Source organism: Rhagoletis pomonella, unplaced genomic scaffold, assembly GCF_013731165.1.
Source record: "Rhagoletis pomonella isolate Grant_MI unplaced genomic scaffold, Rhpom_1.0 Rhpom_scaffold_00012, whole genome shotgun sequence".
Taxonomy (NCBI): Eukaryota; Metazoa; Arthropoda; class Insecta; order Diptera; family Tephritidae; genus Rhagoletis; species Rhagoletis pomonella.
In genome coordinates this window covers 4,595,057-4,622,164 of record NW_023458566.1, presented here as the reverse complement: position 1 = coordinate 4,622,164, position 27,108 = coordinate 4,595,057, and the positions used below count along the sequence as shown (strand labels likewise).

At 35.2% G+C, this 27,108-nt stretch overlaps 1 protein-coding gene and 1 long non-coding RNA gene across 4 annotated transcripts in view; both read left to right on the top strand.

The window, feature by feature from the left end:
• LOC118747713 (protein encore) overlaps positions 1-27,108 on the top strand; it is a 58,332-nt gene that overhangs the window by 11,156 nt on the left and 20,068 nt on the right. The window lies entirely within an intron of this gene.
• Positions 2,664-16,206, top strand: LOC118747714. Its single transcript, XR_004993975.1, has 3 exons — positions 2,664-3,126; positions 14,991-15,905; positions 16,059-16,206. It is a non-coding gene; the product is annotated as an uncharacterized LOC118747714 (long non-coding RNA).

Here is a 27,108-nt window from a genome sequence, read left to right as displayed (position 1 = left end):
TATATACATATAGGGCTTCGGTCTCTGACACATTATCGTCCATATGGCCTTTTAAGCAATGTTTTAAAAATTATTTCCTGGGAATAATTCTACAAACATCAGAATTTCCTTTAGTGCGGATTAGGCAACTTACGATCTTCGGGTATGCATACGGTGACCATCCGTCCTTTATTTTAAAGGACAGTCCTTTATTTTAACCCGCTGTCCTTTATATATTTTTTTCAAAATAAAGGACGCCTTTTGTCCTTTATTTCTTAAACTGTCCTCTAAATCAGCTCTACATACATAGGTAAATTTTTAAACACAGAATATGAAAAATAAAAATGTCCCTTACAAAATATAATTAAAACCTTCGCCAGTTTGTTTCGCCCCCACCTAAGGGTTTATATATAATCAGTAATCTTTGTACAACCTATAAAGGAGGATCGTGTTGCGCGCTGAGTTTCCAGTTCCATTGAAAGAAAATAATAAACCCCCTGCTGCACAGTGGTTCAAAACTGGCATCTAGTGTTCGTAATTCACTGGAGACTTCATTTTTCCCTTAATTTGATTAATTTTTATTTTTATTTTTTATGAATTACATATTTGCTAGAGACCAGTTGAGCCTGATGTGTGAATTTTTATTTGATTATATTAAATTTTTTAGTGCAAAATGCAAAAAAGTAGCAATTTTGAAGAATATGTATTCTATGTATGTATAACAAAAACTAGTTGAAAACAGTTGTATGGTTTTCCCAAAACGAAAAAATTACACAAAAAAAACCTTGAAATGTTATAAAAAATGTTAACAAAAATAACTATTTTTTTGGTTTTTAGTAAAAATTGGTTTAAAATGAAGACTCCGGTGAATTATGAACATTATATTCCAATTTTGAACCACTGTGTGCTGGCTTTCGTCGTGCAGTATGAATTATGGTAAACGCATTTTGGTAGCAAAGGGTAACGAAGTCCTTAAAAAGGATTTGACTTCATTTTTCGCTAATTTCGCTGATTTAAATTACGATATGGGTAAAGTACTTTTATCATACAAGTTGTATGTACGTATTCCCAAATCATTTTGAAAAAAAATTTCCTTTATTTTACGTTAGTTAATATGGTCACCGTAGGTATGCACTCTACATACCCAAATTCGCGTTATTTAAATTTTCAATAAGTTCAAGCGTGGTTTCCCCGATGGCCTTGCTTTGGTTTATGCTTATAAAGTGTATATTTTAAAATGATTTGACATGGCAATGAGGCACTTGCCTTGTGCACTTTATCACTGTTTCAAGCATGTAAAAATGAAATACTTTTGGATAGACCTATTTTAATAGACTTTTAAATACAATTAGAGTCTATTGCGACTAATTCAGAGTTCTTCATGACTGAAGCTCCTATGAGTAAGTAGAGTAATAAAAACCAAAAACTCTTGGCTTCGTGCGAAATTATGCGGGGCTCAAACTTATTTGTTCGTACACACATATTTGTATGTATGTATGTTGTGCAGGGTTTTAAGAATGTATGCATTGTGCACATGAACATATGTATGTACTTATATTCATAAAAACAACAATAAAGGTCTACATACATACGTATGTATATAGCAGAAAAATCACCCCATTGCCCAGTTGCCCAGTTTTAACCTGTTTCACGCGATGAGCCTCCTGATGATTATAGTACAGGGTGGGCCAAATAAGACCTAACAATGTTGAACACGTATAACTTCTTAATTTTTTAATATTATTGTTATGTTCTTTTAGGGTTGCCAGATTTTTTATGCACAAAATCAGTACGTTATCAGTACAGTACATTTTTGTTCAAAGCAAAATTATGAATGTAAGTAATAGATAATACTTTAAAACGCCAGAGTACTTGTTTTTAACAATATTTTAGAATATAAATAAAATATAGTTCATAAAAAAATAAAAGTGTTATTCATTTTAACATGAGTATACACATAATTATACTCAGAAGACAATAAATTATTTTATATTTATGGCATTTTTGAATAGCAATAATGAGATCATTTCCATCTTCATTGTTTAATTAGTCAAAGAATTCTATACATTTCATTTTAAAATTACTTTTAATTTGAATTTTATTTTAAAAATTTTAATTTGAAGCCGGTTTCTCTCTTTGCGCCAGGAAGCAAAGTTTATACTTAAGACCCTCTCAGTTGCTTCGTCTGGGTGTGATATTGAATAAAAACAAAAAATTGCAAATTTTTTCAAACTGTGGAAAAGTACCACTATTTAAGGACTTCATCTATAATTTGTCATGGTTCAAACTAATTGCTATATACTACCTGCTGCATGAAATTGGTAGGTCTTATTTGGCCCACCCTGTACAATCCGCTTCTCCATGGGCTCACTTCTCCTTTTTCGAGACGCGCTCTCACACACATTTCGATATGCGCTGGCGCTAACTTTTGCCTATTTTCCCATCATCAAAGTGCCGTTGTCGGAAATCTCTCGTTTCGGCAAAAGTTTACTTTATTTCAACTTATTAATTTAACGATTTCGGTCGAAAGCATAAGGTAGAGTGGCAATGACAGTGGTAGTATTTGCGCTCTCGCCAACAATCGGGGGAAATATGTACAAAATCACTCACGCACCGCCACACTTGGACGAATGCAAGGATGAATAACGAACGAAATGAAATGAAGAGCACACGGAAGGTAAGCAAGAATAACATAAAGTGAGTGTTGAAATAAATCAACCCAGAATTGCTTGGCCCAGTATCAATTCGTACGTTCCCCATAATGTCAGCCATAGCAGTGGATACGTCGTGGTCGTCGTGTACGGAAGCAAATCAGCTAAAGCAGCAGGAGTCAAAGGCTCAGCCAATGCAATAGATAGTGTTGTAGAAAAGCAAAAACAAAAAAACAAAAATCATACAAATGTAAAAATGCTTGAAAAATTACAGCAGCATCAGCAGCAGCAGCAAAGGGAATGAAGGAAAATTGTGCAAGATATTGTATGGTTTTTCTAAAAAGAAATTTGCACAATTTAACGCTAACCGACCACCTCGGAAGCTCGGAAGCTGTGCACAAAGTAATTTAAAATCGAATCGAAAAAAAGCTCAAAACGAAAAAGAAAATTACCATAAAGTGCTTGAAATTTGTGCGAGGAAAAGGGTGTGAGGAATGTAAGTGAAAAATCGATGGAAAATTAGTGCACGATTTGCTGAAAACGCCAACTTTTGGCTGATATCGCCAATATAAACTTTGTGAAAATTTATGAATTAAAAACGTGAAAATATTTTGTGCTTTATATCGAATGAAAATTTTTTCTTATATGTACATACATACACATACACACACACACGCATACATTTTTCACAACTTCGTTGTCGTGCTTTGTTGCTGTCGGTCGTGTTTTCATCGTCGTCGTCGTTGTCGTCGTCGTCGATTGCAGGCAAGTACCAGGCAAGCCAAATAGCTCGCTACTACAAAAATTGTTGTTGTGCTAGTCGTCATAGCCGTCGTCGTCGTTGTATTTAGTTGGTTCAGCGTAGTGGTGTTGTTGGATGAACGGAGCGACAGATCGTCGAACAGTTGGCGACTAGTCGAATGGAGGAGCACCCTTACGGAAGGAAGGGCACTTAAAAAAAGGCGATCGAAAAAGTAAAAAAAGTAGCTATGCTGCTTAAGTGTTTGAAAAACTTAAAATTAAAAAGTGTTTTCCAGTTAAACCATTAAAAACTTGTGAACAAAATATTACAGTACAGGGTAATGCATACAGTACCTAAATAAGTGATTAATTTTTTACTAAAAGCGAAAATTTTTCAGCTTTTCAAAAAACGAAAGCACAAAAAATGCCTCTGGTAGTGAAATAAAATCAGCCCAAAATTTGTGCGCACAACTTTTTTTCTTTCATTCTTTTTGAAATTCGCATCCGGAAATGCATTACATTCTTCGTGCAATCGTAAAATGGAAAACGACAAAAGCGCAGCGCAACAACATAACTAAATGACAGGCCAACAACTGTGCATGCTCCTTTGCACGAGTCGCCGCAGCAGCAGCAGCAGCAGCACCAACAACAATATTAAAACAACAATGCATTAGCACAGGAACTGCGCTGCAACAACAAGCAAAGTGAAAAGTTTTCGGGCGCAGTACCTACATACATATGTACATATTTTTTTAAGCTTGTGCTTGTGAATGAGCACGCGTGCGAGAATGTCAAGAAAATTAGCTAACTGAGCGAAATGTGCGCGCTCTCATCTCAACTCAAAACATTTCACCACCCACCCATACACCACATATCCACAATCCACTCTCGCAAACATACCTACAAACGCGCATTCATATATACATATATACTATATATTCATATACCTAAATACCAATGTAGTAAGCAATGCAACTGTCAGCTGGGCTCAGCTAAACGTGCATTGGGAGAAGATGATGGGCTATTGAAATCGGAAAACAAGTTGTGTGGCAGTGTTACCATAACTAGAAGTTACACCTTAAAGAAAATACCGAATAAATGTAGCTTAGTATGTACGAGAGAGAATGTTTGTTCAACCCCCTGGAGAACAAGTTTACGGTCTTTGGTAGATTTTCCAAACTCGCTTCCTACAGTCATTATAGGGATATTAATTTTCTTCTTAGGATAGTGAAGTTAAAAAACACATAATCAGGGAGGCTCTGCAATTCACTTCCCAGTGAATTTCAACCCCTGCCAATTTGAATTCAGAGTGCATTTGATTGATATTAACTCGGAAATTGCAGCACCTGCCTAAATATTTAAATTTCAATAGAATTTTGATTTCTTACAGCCAATTTCACTAAAACAATTTAAGTGAGAAATGATTTTAATTTTATATGGAAAATGACTAAATAAAAAATCATTTTCCATTTATATTGGTGGTGAAATCGGCTGTTAGTAAAATTTTAACTATGTCCGTCTAAGTGGAAAAGAAAACTATTCAAATGTCTGCCACGAGATGGCTTGCAGGGCTTAATCCTTTTGAGATATGTACTTCGCTACCTTACAGGTCAAAAATCTATAATAATAATAAAATATATCTAGCAGGCAACACGTTCATTTCGTAACCTAAATATTGCGAATTTCAAAAATTTCGAAACTTCAAGCTAAGGTTTCTTTTATAAGGAGTGAGCTGCTCGGGTCGACTCGGAGCTCGTGTTTCGTCTATGATACGCACACTTAATTGCTGAGTAACATAAGCTGTTTACTCAAAACAGTCGAAACGCTAGAGTCGATTAAAATTCACAAAAAATAAGTAAAAAACAAATAATTTTAAGACGCTGCCATTAGTCGGAGGTATTGAATTATACGATTTCCTTTTCTTGGTAGATATCTTAAAAAGGAAACATTTTAGACTAAATTTGTTAAAGCATAAAAATCACGATTTTTGAAACTTTTGATTCGTACAGGCGGAAACGAGCGTTTCTAAGAATTTAATTTTACGTAAATTCTAATTGACAAATCCATGAAAACAAATTAAAAGATACAGTTGCGGTCAAAATAATAGCAGCAAAATTCAAAATGATGCTGTTGGCAACTTATCTTTATTTATTTATTGTTAATAGTTTTCATTTAAAATATGGGTCGATGGTCGGACAAATACAGGACATTTGACAACGCTAATCAAGAATGACCTTATGGTCTATCATTCCTGCTTACGGGTAATAACTCGGCTATACGTTGACATACCTTGTCCTTCACACAGAGCGAAAGGCGCCTGATAAAACAGAACAAAGGTTAGAAGACGTACAATCATGTGAAAAATAATAGGGACACGACATTTTGACCAGTTTTGGTTATTTTTCGTTTGTTTGCTTAATGTTTACTATTTTTTTTTTAATAAATATACAGCTCATTATCTAGAAAAAACCATATAAGTCCAATTTTCAAACTTTGTAAGGAAATCAACAAAATTATACAACAACACCAAATTTTTTGTTAAGTCTTTAGAAAAATTCTTAGTAAAAAGTTTGTTGTTGTTGTAAAGCTTTGTTGAATTTTTCTAATTTTTCCACGAAGTTTAAGAAGCTTTATTTTTTGTGAGATTATCTTTTCAATGAAATCTGTAAGAAATTCCACCGATTTTTATTAAAAGCTAAAAAAAAATGACAAAAAAGACAGTCTGCGCTGACCTGTTTGTACCTCCATTTCAAATCATAATTTATATTAAAAAAAGTACTTACTTCTTCACCTCCGCGCCCCCGACTTCTACAAGCTGCCCCCATCTTCCTCTTGGTATGGGGTACCACGCTCTTAGGATACGCATAAATTGAAAAGTGGACCAGTTTCGTTGTGTACAAATATTGTAAAATAATGTTGAGTAATTTTAACGTAATATCCATGCCTCCAGATTGGACTTTTACGAAGGATAAGGACCTAACGCCCCCCACAGTAGCCAGACCGGACTGGCTTATGTAGGAAAAACTTGGAATGACCAGTGCAGAGTTTTGACCTTGCATGTATCTAAACTGAAAGTTCGCCTACGCGACTAGAGATGCGTACTTCCATTTTGCACGACACAGATTCAATCCTCGGTCCGTTCAAAATCTAATAAAGTGGTTTCTAATAGAGGTCGCTCAGAAAACCATTTTCCGTTCGCAGCATAAAACTTCAGATTCCACACTTTTTGTGACAAAGTGGAGACACACATCACAAATTGGAGGAGGAGCTTAGCCAAACACTTAAACAAAGAGTGGAGGTAAAAACTGTTCTTACTATAGCGAGAGCCGTACAAAAACAGAAAAAGTGCTTTGAACGGCTTTTCCTCTACAGACAGCATAATTTATTGGATTCTCGATAATGCGTAGCCGTTCCTGAGCCCTATTGATCAACTTTTTCCAAGAAATACTTAATTGTTTTGAATCCGTAGAGGTTGTGTTAACGGTTCCTATGTTTTAAATGCTTGCAGATAGGAGCTATCGTGCCGTCCCTGCAAAACCTGCTTAGCTAATTGGCTCTGGTTCTGTTGAGGGAACTTCAAATTCACATTTCGCCAATTCACCAGTTCGTTAGCCTGAACACGACAGTTAAATAATTCAAGATTGATTCTATGCGTGGCGAAATTGAGAGCTACTTTTATTACTAGATAACTTTTGAGTAGGAGTGAGTGCTTACAAGAGCCTGCCTATAACCTCAGATTTTGATCTGGGGAGTCATATGCCTTTTCCTTGAAGCCTTGGCCTTTTTTTGTGGTCAAGGAATACTTCGCCGTTACATGTGTAGCAATCACCGAGCTCACGTGTACAAAAGAAACAACTCGCGGGTGTCCCTCGTCTCATCAGCTATGCAGTTTGCCGCACTCATTTGGAGGTAATCGATAGCCCTAGCATCGATCCAAATGCCCTATTCGAGCTTATCGATCAGAAAAAATCTTGCCTTCTCGAAAGTATGACACGCTGGTGCTCAATAAGTAGACCCCCCTACTGAGATATCCACAATCTGAAATCGTTGGGAAACGCACAGTTTCCCTCGTTTGAGAAATCTGGAATCCTAATCTTGGGTTTACGGAGTGTTATTCGAAAATACTTACTGGTAAAGCACAGTGTCAACTATTAAAGTATTTTATGACGAAAAACTCGATTTTTGGAGGTATCTTGAACGTTTTCTAGTTCCGGAATGACCCTAAATGCAGACAAAATATTTTTGTAGAAGTGATGAAATTTACGGAATTGTATGCCTCAATAGAGGAAGCAGCAATTTTTAGTATGTTTTTACATTTCACTGACAATTTTTTAAATATTTGTGTTTTTCAAAAAATTAAGCTACTTAGTATGAGACTTGTATCTTTACACCGCTATTGTTTTGAACTTTTTAAGTGAACAAAATATTAAAAAAATTGTTGGCAACCCCACCCAAAAATACAATCCACTCATGTGCACTTTTGTGCTTTCGTTAACATTCGCATACTCTGCCAAATCAGGAGGGTGCTCAGCTGTACTCTCCACTCACCAGGCAATATGCTCGTCATTTGCCCTCATGAGATGGTAATGACGTTGTAGAGAATTTTCCGCGCTGTGAATATATGTAATCAAAAGTGTGAGCGATAAAGGCACGCACACATACACACATGTTATGTGGATATGACGGAGTGCCCCATTGTGAACGATTAGAGACTTTTGGCGTAAGTGATTTTCACATGAGGCAGGCCAGACCGACGACCACCAGCAAATATCAACCACCAGCTGTGTCAATGCGTACAATTGTTTGTATGTGCATACATTTGTATGTACATATGTACATTTCCGTGACAGTGCTTCTGAATAACTTATTGACTTCCAGAAATATTTCAAAGTATCTAAAGTAGTGTTTATGGGGGATTTTTAAGAAAAAATGGTCTTACTTTATATTTTTTATAAATTTATTTATTTTATATATTTCGTCTCCTTAATGGTTAGCTTCATGTTCAAGCCAAGGATATTCGCGCACACACACATACCCAACCACATGTATAGAAATGTCAAGGCATGAAAGCTGGTGGTGTTTGGGTTTACATACGAACGTACATACATATTTTCTTTATACATATTAACATATATGGACAAATCCGGGAAATAGTCAAGCAAACACGACAAAAATTTAACTGAAGTTCTCACATTTTTGTATCAATATATGTATATTAATTTCACGTGTCTTTTCACACTTATGTACATACATATATGAGAAATGTGAATTGTCTCTCTTAGTTCTTGAAACAAAGTCTAAGCAAATAATAGGGACACGACATTTTGACCAGTTTTGCCAATTTTTCTTTTGTTTGTTTAATGTTTAATATATTTTTTTAATAAAAATACAGCTCATTATCTAACAAATGCCGTATAAGTCCAAACTTCAAACTTTGCAAAAAAAATCAACAAAATTTTACAACAAACTTTTTATTAGGAATTTTTAAAAAAAAATATAAGCATGCAGTTTTATAGCATATTAAATTCTAGCTTAAGAAAGTGCACGTTTCAAGTGGCTAAGAAATCGCGCTGATTTTTAATAAATTTTTTTCCTGACGGTGTCACGCATTTTCTTCCATACAAAGCATGTCCGGTTTGTTTTTTTTTGTATGGAAGAAAATAATTACACCATCCGCAAAAAAACTATCAAAAATCAACGCGAATTCTTAGCCACTCGAAACTTGCACTTTATTAATGGGCTATAAACTGCATACTTATATATTTTCTTAAAATTCCTAAGAAATAGCTTGTTGTAAATTTTTTTTGAATTTTTCTACAAACCTTGGACTTATATGGGTTTTGTTAGATAAAGAGCTTTATTTTTGTAAAAAAATAATAAACATTAAACAACCAAAAGAAAAATAGCCAGAACTGGTCAAAATATCGTGTCTCTATTATTTTTTTCATGACTGCATATCCTTAAATAAAATACGCCAATGTCGCTTTAAAAAAAAATCAATTTTCTTAAAGAAAAACAAAAGGAGTAATGTCTGACACGTAAAGCCCGCAACCTACATACATATGTAAGTAGGCAATATTTTTAATTCACATTTAAACTCACATTGCTACTATTTTTTGTCATAAGTACTGCTTTAACCCCTTGAGGACCGATGTTGCTTATAGGCAACATTAACATTTTGATTTAAAAATCTTGTTGTTGGAATAATTTTTTCTAAAGGCTTGCTTTGGTTGATACTTTAGAATACTTATTGTGAAGGCATCTTCGTGGTGACTACGAGTGTGCAGCATTTGCTAAAGGTAGTTCTGCAAAAAAAAAAAAAAAAACACATAATAAAGTATATCTTTCAACTTTAAACATTTAAAAAATATGTGTACAGTAACTAGAAAATTAATATGTTAAATGCATTCTATATTTGTTTTAGAGTTTCTATATTTAGTAAAAATAGTAAAATTTTTCAGTTTAATAAAACAATACTTTTTGGCGAAGAATATATGCAATTATACCTTTTTAAGAAATTTTTTTTAATTTTTAGAAGAACTAATAGATATAAATAATTTTTAAAAACAAAAACAATTTATTTCTATTAAAAAAATGTTAAAGTATAATTAAAAATTAAACATTTAAGGAAAAGCCTGCAAGGGTTAAAGAATTAAAAAATCAGGCTGACACTGCCTGTAAATCCTCTATTTCAATAGTTACTACAAAAATCATGTCACTAAATTCAACTCTTTTAGAAGGTCCACGATAACTTCCACCATCCATTTCCATATCCTTCAACAAAAACAAAAAATAAACAAATATATATACAAAAAATACTTAAACCAGTTTTATCAAATCATAAATTATATATGTAAATGTTTTCGTGAACACAGACCTCCGGTAAGTTTTACCGGTTACGATAACTATGCAACATTTCATAGCAGTCAAAACCAAAAATCAGATGCGTTCAAATTGTATACCAGTTCATGTTTAAGGATAAGCGAACACTAATACGCCGTCAAAAAAGTTTAAGCCCCACCCAACTTCATTCGGTCTTCAAAGGGTTAAACCTGCCCTTATGCCATACAAATTTTTTAAGTAAAACGCTTGCATTTGCCCATATCGAAATTTAGATACTGTTTTTAAGCTTCCTTGCGCCTCTAATTCGATTGCGTATAAGCTAGGCAGCATCCTCTTTTTTGCTTACAAATAATTTACCGTACATCACAGGAAGTTCTCTGCTATAAGAAATTTCCTGTTTATATTATTTGTACATACATAAATACATACATATGTATGTGCATATGTAGAATTCTACGTACATACATATATACCATCCACAATATTCTACTTTTGTATCATTCTTTTCAATTTTCTTGCTTCTTAATATTTATTCGTAAAAATCACAAAGTACTACATACATCCATATGTAAGTATGTATTTTGTATGTTCTATGTGAACACTCTCTTTTTCGCTCTCTAACAAAAATCGGAAAAGGTACCTTTACTCTTTGGTAATGGTATTTTATGTCGCTGTTGCTGTTTTCTTTCGTGGTCACCGCGATTTTTGTCGCCACTCTCGTGTACAACAATTTTGCCCCAAATTTCTCGAACTTCACCTTTTTTTGCCGCCTTTGGCTATCGAACTATGTATAAGCAAAATACTAGTACATACAAGTGGGTTTGTATGGATGTGTGTACTATATAAATACGTGTGTGTATGTATTTGCATGTGGTCTGCATAAAACCACTAATAATCGCTGTGTTCCCCCTGCCTGAATGCGCTACCTTGCAGCTGTTGTTGCAAATCATTGGTTTGATTTTTTTATAGGTATGTCGTTGTTGTTTATGTATGTAGGTAGAAATTAACTCATATGTATTGAAGTACATATCTAAAAACATACATACATATGTACATGTGTATATATATGTACTTACATTGTATATATGTAACTATTTGTATTTGTTTAATATTTTTTGTAAATCGTTGTGCATTGTTTACCCGTCTATAACTAGTAGTTACATACATATGTACATATTTACAAGTCACCTGTGTGCGAAAACTTTTCGCGAGCCATGAGCTGTGAGTAAAAGATACAGATTTCTTCAATTGGCGGCGCATTCAGGTGTTTGTGGGTATTTCCCCATCATTTGGCACGTTTTGACGTTTGTTGCTTAACGCACGCGCCGATGTGGTGGGAAGGCAGCTTGGTACTCAAATGTAAGTGTGTGTGTACAAATAAATTATTAATATTAAATGATTTGTTTAGCAAAGGTGCAAATCACTTACGAAGGGATGAAACATTCCGAACTTTTTAACTATTAAAAATTGGTTGGTTAGGTGTATGCCAAAAACTCAAAAAAGGCATAACTTTGGAAAATATCGCCAAGAACTTTCCTTTTGTGGTCCTATTTGATATACCAAATGGCCATATCTTTTCATGCGACGATAGAAACGTTACTCGAGGTCAAGGGTTACCAATATCGGTTTCTCGCGAAAGTCTCATATTCCTCTAAGTTTTAGATATTGTTCGTTGTGAGATTTAGTTAAATTAGCATAACTAGCTTTTTGTATGTCGAATAAATTAAAACAAAAATAAGCATTTTTTTCGGCACTGAGACTTCGACACCAATTAGGATCCTTGGATCTTTGATGGAGCGCTAGAAAAATTTTCCTTTCGATCGCATCAAAAATCTTTGCTATCAAGCTAATATACGTTTCAGGCCATAGCGATGTTGTAGGAAACTACAAGGTCGATGAAGGCCAAGGCAGGACGCTCTTGAAGAGTAGTCACCTGATAAATGAAGTCGGAGCTCCATTTGTCACATATCGTCTGCTGTTGGAAAGCTTAACGATAGTTCGGCGAAAACTTGGGGGCTAGATCCTTCAGTCCATAGATCGCAGGCGGTATAAGGAGCTCTTAGGGCTAAATAAGGTGCATGTGTCTCGATGTTGGTAAGCGACTTAACTAGACATTGTCCTTTTGGCATCTATGCGGAAGGCTCGACGTCATCTCAAACCGGTTTGAAGCATCTGCATGGAAGACTATGCAATAAAATCAATTCATCATCTGTTACTAGGCTTTTCCACACCAGATAATGAGATCTTAGTTGCTCTCTCGACTTTACTGTGGGCATGCTTAAATTTTCTACCGCTCACCGTTCTCCCAATCCTTAAATGGTATCACATTATTATAGGCAGCCTCACCCTAATCTTATTATCTATTAGATATTGATCTGGGCTAATCGATAGTAAAACTTGATTTTTGAGCCATGTTTTGAACGGTTTTCTAATTTTCTGTCACAACAATTCGGGCGACGAATAAAAACAAAGATAGCATGTGTAAAGAAATGGCAAGAATTGTGTATTCGAAATAAAATGCACAATATCTTACAAATTAAAATATATGCCATTTAAATAAGGCTGTCCCTAATATACAGTGAAACCTCCCTTGGGCGGACACTCACCGTCAGTCACTTTTTGTCCGCCCAAGAGAGGTGTCCGCTTAATGGAGGGAAGCCTATTTTAGAACTTTTTAATGTTTTAATTAACTGAATAGTCACTATTTCTTATTTGAATAAAAGATATTGATATTACATCGTTCAAACAAAAATGTGCATGTATTTTTTCAAAAGTGCACATTTCATTTATGTGCGTAAGTACATATTAAGTAATAACAAAACAAAAATAAATATTACATTTTAGTCCATAAACTACATAAAATCATAGATTCATTACATAAAAAATTGGGAAATTGTCGATTGACGTAAGTTTTATTTTTAATTTTTTTCAGTGTCAGTACCTTTTTCATCAATAGTTTTCATGTTTTTATCAGTAACAAAATCCAACCCGAAATCTAAATTTTCGGTCCATGTATTTATTACTATCTATTGTTATAAATTCACCAGAATTGGAATTGGCTTCTCCAAGGGTTTCTGACAATTCAAATAACGAACCTAAACCACTGCGCAAACCAAACTAAATGTGTGCATAACAATCACATTTTGTGCGGGAAGTCCCCTTTTTCCATTTAGTAGTCCGCCTATGAGGAGTTCGCGTCCGCTCAACGGAGGTTTTTGTTTGATTTGTTATGAAAAGAAATCTTAATGTCCGTTGATAAGAGGTTCGCGTCCGCCCAATAGAGTTTTTGTGTAAATTTTATGCAAAATAACTGTCCGCGTCCGGCCAAGAGAGTGTCCGCTTGAGAGAGAGTAATTTGTTCCGAAATTTATACTTAAAACTTGGTATAGGAAAAAATGTCCGCCCAAGGGAGGTGTCCGTCTAATAGAGGTGTCCGTTAGGAGAGGTTTCACTGTACATACTTCTACGTGCGTACTTGCGCTTCTATATATTACTAGCGGAAGTGATTAAATATGTATTTTTCATTCGCCCACCGCACATCAGCTATACACCCTCATGTCAAAAAATTTCTTTTATGCGAAATTTATAGCAGCGTGTTTCTTCAAAACAACACAAACCCAAACTTTTAGCTTCCCTTTGTGCTATGAGCTTTTACATATATATGTACATTTTCCATTTTCCTCTACAGAAAAGCACACATTTTTGTATACACATACATACATATGTATACTAGGGTGGTTCAAAAATTTATGCGAAAGAAGTCTAGTCGTATTTAAATGCTTTCACCCACTAGAATTGTTTTATAGCAGAAAAAATATACCCCTGCTTTTTTGTTAACCGAAAATTATTTAGCGGTCGCTTAAGGCGGTCAAAGAGTTTCCCAAAGCCTTCTGGCGTGAAACAAAGTTTTTCGATTGGAAAATATTGCTTTCCAAGTATTCTATGCCATTTCTACGAAAAATAGGTTTTTCTCTATAAAAAATACATGGAAAACTTTGAGCGACTTCTAAATATTTTTTTATTAAAAAAAACGGGTATATTTTTTCGATATAGAACATTCCTAGTGGGTGAGAGCAGTAAAATTGTGGTTTAGTTTATTTGGACCACCCTAATGTACGTACATACATACATATGTGTATTTAGGCGCATATTTAGTATGTATATATGTACATATGTAACTTAGTGTGCGCGCAGCACTTTGCGATTTCATGGAATTTTTCTACCACAATTTCCCTTAATATTCAATGTCAATATGTGTTAAATACCAATATATGTAAATATGTACACACGCGCCAAACGAGCTAAGGCAAAAAAAATATTAAAACAAAACAATATTGTGAAAATTTCCACCTGCTTTGATGGGTGGGGCAGCACCAAAGCACCAAACGATTTTTGTTGATTTGTGGGTTTTGCAATTCGTTCATTGCCTGGAGTAGTAGTGGCGTTTGGGTTTGCTGCTCAATCACTATGTGTATGTAGACCCTTTGGCGTCGTATGTTTACATTGCCTATTATATTGGATTTTTATTACACACTTATTTCTTTCTTAATTCTATACCTTTTTCATTTTTTCCCCGAACGGCAAAAACATTTCATTAATTCAATTTTGGTGTAGATTCGCAGGCGAGCACAAGCTCAATACCTATGATCGATGGCCCTCTACAAGAAGCCTATCTGACTAGTTGCATTGCTTTTGGGCTGTGTTTTTTTTTTGCTACCAGCCTAAACAAATTGAAACATTTTTTATTGATTTATTATTACTCATTGTGAATTCCAGATTACTTAAGTGACATTGTAGTTTTGGCCAATCGACAAGCGTGGGTGCTCTCGAGCTACAATAAAAACAAAGCTGTGCTTGAAGAACTATGTTTGTAAAAACAAAGTACACCAATAAAAAAAGTAATAAAACTAATTATATGTATGTGTAATATAAAACAAAAACGTAAGCTTTAATTAAGTGAAATTACAACCCCAAAAACTTGTATACGTAAACGCAGTGTTGTAATTTGTGGTGATGCGCTATTGTGATAAGAATTTCCCCCTTCCCCAAGAACACAGCAGAGAAAAATAATTAAATAGTTATACTAGTTGTATAAAATCTTAAATTTTACATAAAAAAATACTTACTACATAGACTTTATTAGTGACTTTTTTATAAATTGGTCAGCATTCGTGAAATAAAAATGTCTACATTTCCTGAAAAAAAAAAAAAAAAATAGTTTTCGACTTGTGTTCATTTATGAAATTTGCTACCTTTTCGAATATTTTTTAAAATTGTGATTTTGGAGATACTCCAGTGAATAAGAACAAAAACGTAAAACAAAAAAATAAGTGTAAAAAAATACAACCAAAAACCAACATCCAATCACCAAAATCCAAAAAAAAAAACTTAAAAATGTTCATTGAAATCTTTTGTGTACGAAATCCAATTCTTCTGTACGCTGCACTGCCAATTAACTGAGAAAATGTTTTTAAATTCAAAATTGTTTCCATAAATTCCTAAAACTGTAAGATAAAAAATAAACAAAACCAACTACGCGAAGCTAACAGCCGCAGAGTTCTACTACTGGCTCTTGCTAAAAACAATGGGTGTGTCGGTGTTGCATGGTTTACTAAATAAGAATTTCCTTTTACTATCACAAACAATATCGAACAGTCGGTTGGTTGTAAAAATGCTGTAATTCAACCTGAGGTAAATTATTATATACTACTTGCTGTGTTTATGCCGTAATAATATAAACTCTATAACTTTTGACTTTATTTGTTAAGTAATTTAAGATTTTTGTATTTTTTTGTTTTTGTTGCACAAATTAATTAAATTTTTTTTTCATGCTTTTATTTGCAGAATTTAATTAAATGAACTGTGATTATGAGTTCCACAAAATCGCAAGTAGCGGTCGCTACAAATATTCCAAGTCTATCATCATCACAAACTCAAAAAGAGTACAGTACTGAAGAGTCTCTGGGTCGTCAAAATAGTTTCGGCAATAATCGCAGAGTGAGTATAAAAATTGACGTATAGACGAATGGTCTCAAAGATATTCCAACTACGTTGAAGATGTGTTTGGTTCATCGGACGTAAAACTTAGCTAGAACTAGAACTTTAAGAGGGATCTCCTACAATGAGAAATGCAAGAGTACTTACTCCCTTTGGTGTGGTAACCCGCTTCACTGAGTGTATGAAATTTCAACGCCAGGAGCATAGGAGATTTTCACGTTTTTTTTTTTAGCTTAAATTTTCAATTAACTTTTTCCTTGAATGTAAGCCGAATTTAGTTTTTAAACAGATGGCAACCCTCGTACATGTAGTTTAGGAATGACTACTTTTCAAACCCATTTCTAGTGACACCCATATTGTAATAATTCATTCAAATTATTAAATAGTCTGAATTTACACAGGTGGCAACCTTCTTAAACCTTTTTCATCTGACACCCATATTGTGATAAATGCATGGTACATACAATCTATTCGAATCACCTAATTTCCATAATTTAAGTTAAATTTTTCTATTTTCAAACAGATGGCAGCACTGCTACATGTCGCTTAAAAATAAAGCATTTTCAATACCATTTCGATTGAACACTTTCAATTGAGTGCAATCAAATTACAGAAAATTCGTTTATGTTGTTCTAAGAAGCACTAAAAATTAATTAAATGGAACAAAAAATTCCAAATCAATTAAAAGATTTAAGTAATCGAAAATAAAAGAGGTAAAAAGCAACGCCTCGTCAAATCAAAGCGAGATGAGTGAATGTTTTGCAATTTCGGCACACAGCCATACGTACAAATGTAGCAAATGCAATTAAAATCAGAAGTGAAACATGAAATTTTGCGACTGACGGTGCTGACGATTGTAGTGAGCACGGGAAAGTGGGTCAGGTCAACGGAGCATAGAATAGCATAGAATTCCACGCAGCATACATATGTATGGATGTAAGTACATGTCACATGTGTACCATATACCCATGTGTATGTATAACCTTATGTACATATGTATGTATGTATGTATCTACATATATAGCTCAGCCTATCGCAGCAAGCGGTCGGCAACAGCATTACTAAGCATTGATCGAACTTCTGTTGCGTATACGCCGTGTCACACTGAGCCTATAACAAAACTATTTGTTCGTAGTGCGGTTATAGCGAAACGTACGATGTAAACATTAATTTTTGTAGGTAATTGTAGGCCATTCGTATTTGGAGTTTCATTAGTATTGATTATATGGCCCCTACGCTGTAAATGTACTGTTGCTTATTGGGCTAGATGGTAATTTTGTATACTAATACAACAATAATTACAATACACAGAAATTAGTAATTGATTAGAGATAATTCTCTTGGCTTTGTAGATATTACCCATTACAATATTCAGACCCACACATATAATTTCGACCACTATTTTCTTGCGAAAAAAGTATGATGAGTGATTGCCAAAACTAGCATAACTGTAGTATGGTTTGGATAAATAAAATTCAGTTTAGGTAATTGAGATATGGTTCACAATATTTTGGTGTCAGACGTATGAGATTTAAAAAGGTTTCCCTGCAAACCTAATCTAACGTTAGAGAAATGTTTTGATTTTACATTAGAATTCTAATGTAAATAAATATATTTCTCGAATCGAAAATCAGGTTAGAGAACTATGTCAGAATTCTATTAGAGAATAATTAGATATGCAACTTTTTTCTCGATATCGAGAACTAACTCCCCTTTTCGTACAGAATGCTATAATTCACGACAGTTTTTCTAATCGTCTTCTAACCTTTTGCCTTAGAGAAACACACTAGATTTCGAATAGTTTTCCAATCGTTCTCTTACCTTAATGTTTGTTGCGTTAACTTTGAAAATATTTTGAAGAGTGCTGCCACCTGTTTGAAAAGTCGAATTTAATTAAATTATACACAATTTAAATGAAATATTTAAGTATGGGCGTCAAAAGAATGGCAATCTTTACTTTGAAAATAAGTATAAAATATTTTTGAGGTGTTTGAACAGAGTGTCCACCTGTTTAAAAATATAAATATTCAATAAGCTTAATGAATTATTAAAAGATGGATATAAATCCAAATGGAACTACAATTTTAGAAGAGTTGCCACATGTTTCAGCTCTGAAGCTGAATTCCACTAATTTTAACAAGGGGTGATCGGAAAGGTTTATTTCTTACTTCTCGCTTGTATACTTCCGTTTGCTTGTACTTCGAGTTATAATCTCCTATATCCAATAGGCATAAACTGCAGTTAAGGCTTGATGGAAATGAATGAATGAATAAGAAATTTTTATTTTGAAAATATTTTAAACAGCGTTTAAATAAATTATGCACAAGTTTATGAGATATTTAAATATGGATGTCAAAGGAAATAGTGGAAAACAGTCTTTAATTCCAACATTTACGATATATTCGAGGCATTTGAAGAGGTTGCCACCGTTTTAAAATGTTCAATTCAAATAATTATTCTTCAATGAGTTATTAAAAGATGTGTGAAAAGATATCAGTCGAAAAATGGGTATGGAAAGGCTTTATTTGCAAACTATATTTAGGAGGGTTACCACGTATTTTAAAAACCAGATTCAACCTAATTCATTAGTTAATTGAAACATGTATCCCAATAACACACGAAAAAGATTTAAGAAGATTTTCGTTTGAAAATTATTTTTAAAATGGTTGCCACCTGTTTGAAAGGTCGAATTCAGTTAGTTTATGCACAAGATATGTATGTATATATGTACATATATGATATATTCAAATATGAGTGTCAAACGAAGGAGTTTTATGGACGCTTTGCAGGTTTATTCTGCACGTTACCGAAGATTTTGTAACCGGAAAATTTTATTTCCACAAAAACGTTAACAGTTCTTGTCAACGCGATCCTAGGTCCGTTGGTAATGCAGTTAAAATATTCAGCAATTCAGCTATGACAAATTGTGGAAACTCTGGCATTGCATATTTCAGGGGCAACATTTACTTACCAGCTTATGAGATAGTAACAAAATTTACCGGTAACAAGAGTACACCAACAGCGGAAAGTGTTTAAAACCTTACAGCAACTATATTTACCGGTTATAAAATTTTTAATACCAGCGCAGAATAGACCTGTTAGTTTGAAAATACTTTTAATTAAGGTTGCCACCTACACGAAGAAATTATTGAAGAAAGTCATCAGTTCTGCACGAATTTTAAAAATTAGATGTCAAATTAAAAAGCTTGGCCTGTAGATATGAAATAACATTTTATTTTTTGAAATTAGAATTTTTTATCGGTACTGGGTGATGTGCGACACTTATCTCCACTCAAAAACAGCTGGACGGATTTAGACGAAATTTGGCACACGGACCGCTTATAACTGTGAAAAGGGTTGCCACCTGTTTAAAATGTTAAGTTTAATTTTGGACATGCGGGCTCACTAGTAATATAGTAATACCGGTAATAGAGAAGAATCTACACACAAAACTTGTTTTTTTTTTTTTAGCTAAGAGTTTATACAGGTAGTCCTGAGACGACCAGAGCTACCTCTTCGGCTGCTGTGCAAAATGCACAACCTATCGATTTTTCCCACACTTGCGCTTTACAGAGAGATACTTATTAGGTTACTCTGGCTTTCTATTTTGTTTTAGGATCATTCTTGACAGAGCACCGCTGCACAGTGGTTCAAAACTGGGATTTGGTGTTCCCAATTCACTGTAGCCTTAATTTTTCACTTAATTTGATTAATTGTTTTTAAATGAAAGCTTATAAAATTTGCATGAGGCCAGTTGAGCCCGATTTTTGAATTGTTGTTTATATTAAATTTTTTGGTGCAAAGTGCATAAAAAGTAGCGAATTTTAAAGATAATCGATTCTCCTGTTACAGTTAATAAATGTTCCGTAATAAAAACTTGTTGAAAACAATTGTATGGTTCCCCCAAAACGAAAAAAAAATTCAAAAGAAAAATTTTAACTATTATACAAAAAAAAAATTCACTAAAATTAATAAAAAAATTGAGTTTCTAGAAAAAATTGGGTTTGCAATTTTATTAATCCTTAAATTTTAGTGCAATAAAGTGCAATTTGGAAATGGCTAAGAGGTCGCGTTGATTTTTAATAATTTTTTCACCAATATTTCAAGCACATCTGCATGCTATAAAACTGCGTACCAAATTTTTTTATAAAAACCAAACAAAAAATTTAAATTTTGTAAACATTTTTTTTTTAACATTTAAATTTTTTAAAATTTTTTCTTCGTTTTGGGAGGACCCTACAATTGTTTTCAACTATTTTTTTATTATGTAACATTTATTAACTGGAATCGATTTCCTTCAAAATTGCTACTTTTTCTGCACTTTGTGACAGGGTGACCATGATAGTATGATAGTTACAGAATTTTATTGTACGGTTTCACATAAAAACCGCTTGAGTACCATATCGACATTTTTGTGCTTTATTAAAGCAAATTCTGAGATTTCAGTAAATAGCTTTTACTTTGCCAATTATTTATAATAGTAATTGTTTAGTCATAAATGACATTTCCCTTGAAAAGGACACTTCCACAAAGTTCGATAAACATCAGTACATGTAATTGCCTGCAGGTTTTAAAAACATTCGGATCGAAACTTTACTTAACTGCAATCGTTTCTTAGAATTCCTTCCATGTCAGTCAGGCACTTTCACAGAAATAAGCACACCGAGGATTTGTTATTAGCGTACTTTAATAAACATTTACATTTGTATGGCGGTAGGTACGTGGGCCACAAGTTCACGTGAAATAATTACACCACTTTTCATTTACTAAGCGATTATAAAGTTCAAGGTTCAAAGCGTTGTGAACAAAAAAAAAAACAAAAAAAAAACGCAAAACAACAAAGGCATAAAAGTTTGCATAGAAATCGCATTGATAATCTACATAAATACCGAAGTCGCACTAAACTTGCGCCGCGCCGCCTTAAGCTGTCGGGTTGCTCCCCCTGTTTCGTTTTTTCGCATTTATTTTATTTTTTTAAATTTTGTATGTATGCAGTAAACAATTGATGTTTAGCTGCTCCCCTCGCTCAAGTGAAGACAGCAAATCGTTATTTTCTTCTGTTCAAACTTTGCTTAACTCTGAGACCTTCATACATACATACATATGTACCTACTTCCCACTCCCGCGTGACGTGTGTGTTTGTTTTATTCTTTCTCTACCCTTTTCTCGCTTGTTTATCCATATTATGTAGTAAGTAGTATACCGAAAATATTGCAACAATACTTTCAGCGGCATAATGAAGATGCGCACACATTCTATAGGCGCGTGTCACATACTTACCAACGCAATTACATACTAGCACTAACACTTACATACATTTGCACATATTCGCATACGATTTTCACTTTACTACTACTGGGTTTGCAAGTTCGAAAAGCGCTCAAGGTCGATTTATTGATTTTTCCACTTTCTGCAGCAGCAGCAGCAACAGCAACAGCAGCGGCAACACACAACAACCAGCAGTTGTAAAGCTTTTATACCTACATACACCCTTAGCCATGGCTCTTTTCGAAGATATGTATGTATGTATATATATATGTATTTGCATGGCAGTCAACAAGAGCCTACAATAACTATAACTTCGTTCGCCATATCCGCTTGATGACGATGCTGTACTGAACACGATAGCTGATTTTGCTTGCTTCCTTCGCAGTTTCTGTTTCACATTTGTTCCGGCGGAAGTTTCGTCAAGAAATCAGGTCACTGTGAATGTATTCTTTTAATTAATGATTGAAAAAATTGCATATTTGCTATTTGCAATTAAGTAGATTTGCATTTCGACTTTGCAGGGCATTGCAAGTAGTTCCGAAATAATGATTCAGGTGTCCTATTTAAACTCTTTTGACTTCTGTGCTTCCCTGTAACAAAATGGCGTCTTTAAGTTGGGGCTGTCATAGGTAATATCGCTCCACACTCGTCTTGGCCTTAGGGGCCTTAGGGGGAGTCCCGTATCCGGTGATGGTGCTGAGCGACATTTTCCTGTATCTCAACAAAGTTGGATTGACAGTTGTAGCATATTCGGATGATGTAGGGGTGGCGGTATCAGGTCTCTTCCCGTCAACGATTAGTGAGATCCAAGGGTGAGCTTTTCTCGGGCTAAACACCTGGGTCACAAGAAGCGGCCTAGGCGTCAACCTCAGCAAAACGGAACTGATGCTGTTTTCCATGAAACAAAAACAGCACGATTATGGCTTCCCTCCCTTAATGGAATGACTCTCACACTGTCCTCCGAGGCGAAATACTTGCGTTTCGTACTAGACTCCAAACTGAGCTGGAATATAAATATAGAGAGGCGTCTGGAGAGAGCCCATTATACATGCAAAAGAGTATTCAGTAGGAACTGGGCATTAAAGCCAAAGCTTGTCCTCTGAATGTACACGGCTATCATACGACTAATACTAAAACGTACGCAGCTGTAGTTTGGTGGCCAGAACTGGATAAGCAGTACAACGGAAATAAATTAAGCAGTATACAGAGATCAGCTTTTGTTCAGGTGCTGCAGGCCCATAGAACTCCACATCCGCGAAATGGCTGCGTTCTCGGTAGTCAGGCTGCTGGAGCGCGCTACGGCACGGTCATAGTCGTATTCTTGACAAGCTTGTCGAATCAGGGAAACATTCAGATTATATAACTCTACGACAGAATTCAGGAAAAACGTTCAGGTGAAGTTTCCTTCTAGACGGGATTGGAGTAGGGGCAGGAAAGTCGAGGTGAATTGAAATCTATACTGACGCGTCCAAAAATGGACTGCGGTGTGGGTGCGGGGGTGTTCTCCGAAACGTTGAATGTCTCTCTCTCCCTCGTTTCGACTACCACACTTTCCTAGTATCTTCCAAGCGGAACTTCCAAGCGGAAGTACTGGTAATCGAAAGGGCCTGTAAAGCATTATAGAGTAAGTGCGTTGCAGTATGAAAAGCATACATTTTCTCAAATAGCCAAGCGGCACTTCTGGTACTTGCTTCACCGGTAACAAAGTACAAAACAGCCATAGATTGAAATGGGCATTAAGCGCGGCGGCCGAGTTAACATACATCTCTCTCATTTGGGTCCCCGGCCATAGGAACATACACGGAATTTAGAGGGTTGATGACTTGGCTAAGGCCGGAGCATCTTTTGATGAATCCGAAGCAGAGACAATAAAAGGGATCTGCATATGCAATTCACACGTATGTCTGATACACGTTGGAATAACCTTCAAACCTGCAAAACTGCGAGGATTACATGGCGACATTAAAGAGGTCGAGGAGAAATACAGTCGAATTAACAGCCACGATAACAAGACATTGGCCCATTGATGAACATGCAGCTAAAATGATCCTTTCATGCAACCCTTGGTGTCGCTTTTCCATCCAAAATCTTTGGAAGATCTTTAAATTCACCATTACTAATCTAAATATATTCATCGGAAAATCCCAATGGTTTGACGAACCCAACGAATCATGAAAGCAGATAAAATCAAGGATCCCAGAGAAATCGTATCAAAATGGTGTTAACACCACTAATTAGGTTCTGAGAATGTACTCAAGCGACGCTTCTACCAACCAACCAACCCATTGCTCCCCTTGTCAGTAAAAAGTATGCAAAGTTCTTACCCACCTCTCCCTACTATGCTTACGTAGTTGTTGGCTTTCTTTTAAATTTCATTTGCTTCTTAATAATTCTTTGTATCCCTTACATTTTCAAGTGAGCATTTCTTTTTAAATTTTCGAGTACTTTGTGTTTAATTTTCACTCTATTCTCCATATTTGCGCGTATTTGTCAGCTATGAGTAAAAGCAATCCGCCGCTGCACAGTGGTTCAAAATTGGCATTTTATGTTCACAATTCACTGGAGCCTCAGTCTTTTAAATAAAAGCTAATAAAATTTGCAAGAGACTAGTTGAGCCCGATTTTTGAACTTTTGTTTATTTGTATTAAATTTTTTAGTTCAAAGTGCAGAAAAAGTAGCAAATTTGAAGAAAATGGATTCTCCAGGGCATGAATCGCGTAACTTTGAAACGATAGTCGCTCAAACGATACTGACAAAACTATGTTGTCAAAAAACCTTGATTTATGCATTTGTGTTGCTGTTACGTGTTACTGTTTACTGTTACGTGAAGCAAAACTGGAATCGAGTTGACGATATCGCACAAACGATCAAACAATTTTTGATTTTTATGAAGCAAGACAATCTCGACACGATATCGTTCAGACGATTGTGGTCATACGTGATTCATGCCCTGTTCCAGTTAATAAATGTTACATAATAAAAACTAGTTGAAAATAGTTGAAGGGTTCTCCCGGTGCTGTATCTTTTATGTCATGTAGTAGGGATGGTACAGCGGTTCTAAAAAAATAATTTTTGCGTTAGCAGAATTTTAAATATACCCCCAAGACCTTAAGTTATGATCAAAATACTGAAAATCTGGGTCTAAACACCGGTCATAAATTCAAACGGAAACGGATTTTCATTATCGTATGTTCATTGAAAAGCGTAAGGCTTGTCTTTCCACTGCTTTTGGGAAATTTAAGGTAAGTTGATAACCATAGCTATGGCGATTTTGGGTTAAAGTTACACCCTATATTTGTATTAAACCCATACCTGATGCCTTATCTAAACCAAACTCTGTTGTTCACTTATTGAGGGCCGTTTTCTCAAGTAGATTTTAAAATTTATCTGCCCTCTAAATCAAATTTTGTTCTCAAAAAATGTGCTTAGACCGCAGATAAATTTGAACACTCACCTGAGAAAACGGCACTAAAAGAGCTAAAAAAGAGCTGTCCGACATATTAATTGTACAAAAATTCCCTAAGCTATACAGATTTTTCCGATTTCATTCAGCAAAGTCTCCATAACTATATTTTTGGAATTTTTCTAAAATTTTTTGGTTCACGGAGTCAATGGTTATCAACTTAAACTAATTTTCCTAAAAGCAGCGGGAAGGTACATCCTTCCGCTTTTCAATGCAGATTATGAGAAGTGTATATGTCTGTATATATGTATGTAGCTATGTCGTTTGAGTTTGAGCGCCTCAACTTCCCTAAATCTGTCTGCTCCGTCAAACTAATATATATCTTAGCACACATTTTTTTCTTGTCTTTCATTGTATTTCCTGAAAGTCCTGCTTTAAAAATGTGAAACATGTATGTATTTCTATTGTACAAATAAAAATGGCATCATTCCGCTTTGTGCAACCAACTGCATTAATGCTTTTCTATTGCTGAGTAAATAATTTTTTATCAACAACACTCAAGAGAACTACATGCATAGCGACCGGTGCTCATCGAAAACAACTATCTAAGTATTTACAAGTATTTGTGAACCTGCGTCAGTACTTAAGCAATACTAAACTAAAGCACGTAAAGGACTTACATATTGTCCTAAGCACATGCTTGCCTTGAAAAGAACGGTGTGAAAAATATCATAGAAGAAAAGCACAATAATCGAATTGAGTGCCATGGCACGCTATATATATATATGTACGTCAGTTGGCGCAAAAAAAAAAAGCCGCAACGCTTGAGGTGTAGCTGAGCGATTTATTGCATGTTTTGTTGATTGCAAAAATCAACACACACACGTATGCATCGGTTTATGGGCATACAAGTGGATTTATGTAGTACGAGTATATATGTATATGTATATGTATGTATGCTATATGTACTAACCGATATGCAGTTAGTATGTTTATAGGTCGCTATTTACCGTTAAATATGCAGTGGCAGCTAGCTATTGTTTAGCGAATTAAGTATACACCTTTCACGCCCACTCGAAAACGCCTTGACGAATATTTTGCACAGATTACGGGTGCAATAGAGCAGTTGAGTTCGTGTTATTCGTTAATGGTTCAAGTTCAAAGCCAACAAAATTGTTGTTAGCCATATACTTGGAAAGGAAATCGTGCGGTTGCACGCGAAGGAATAAAAAGTACTGATTGGCTATTCTTGCTCTCGAATAAAGGGTGCTCCAATTGTAAGTTTTCTTAGGTTAATTAATGAAATAGGTTTCCAGAAACAGCAACCGGTAGCAGAGAGTAGGCTGTGATAGTCTTGGAAAGGTAGTGGTGAGTGGAATGGAAATTGTGGGAAACCCCAAAAAGAGTTTACCAGCTCTCAGCCAATGGGTGCCCGCCATACTTGAGGCCTGGCAGAAGCATTAAGCGGATGTGGAAAGGCTTTCTGGTGGACACAATAGGAAGACTACTTCTTTGGATGCTTAGCAAACTCTTTTTTGAATTTAAGTAGTTCTTAGAGGGAAAGCAATGTAGCTCGTTCTCTCTTAGGCTCTCAATACCTCCGATCCAATACCGGCTCTCCCTGCTATGCTTGACCCTAAAATTGGCTCCGGTCTAATTAGGCGCTCGCCAATTCATCAGCTTGTTCGTTGCGGTTTCGAAGGCCTAAGGACAGCTTGATTGTCGCTGCAGACCCTGATTTGATGTTCACGCCACCTTTCGCCACTTATCCAACCTGCTACTTTAAAAACTTTCGATTGAAAGACATCTGGAATTACCCTCGAGATGTCATCTAGCTCCAGTTCCGTTTTCAGTCTTGGAACCATCGGTATAGAAAGCTCCCCAGGAGAGCGTGCGTTCTTTTTGGAAGTTTGGAGGCGTTTTATGCATCGTTTTCCATCCAAGTTTCGCGAAGAAATACTAAAATTCGTATTCTTATCACCAGCCACTTCGTACATTCGCTAGATTTGGCATCCTTTGACTTCTATCCATTTGGTGAAATGTATTTGGGCATGGAAAGGCATAGTAATCTATGCCAACGTAGAAGCCAATCAAGGGGCTTGTATCAACACTTTGAAGAACGTGCCGTCCAGTACATACCCCCAAACGCTTTTGGATTGCGTAAAAGTTTAGAATGATGGATACTACGAATGCACATTAGGGTGCATCACTCTCCATACAAAAAAA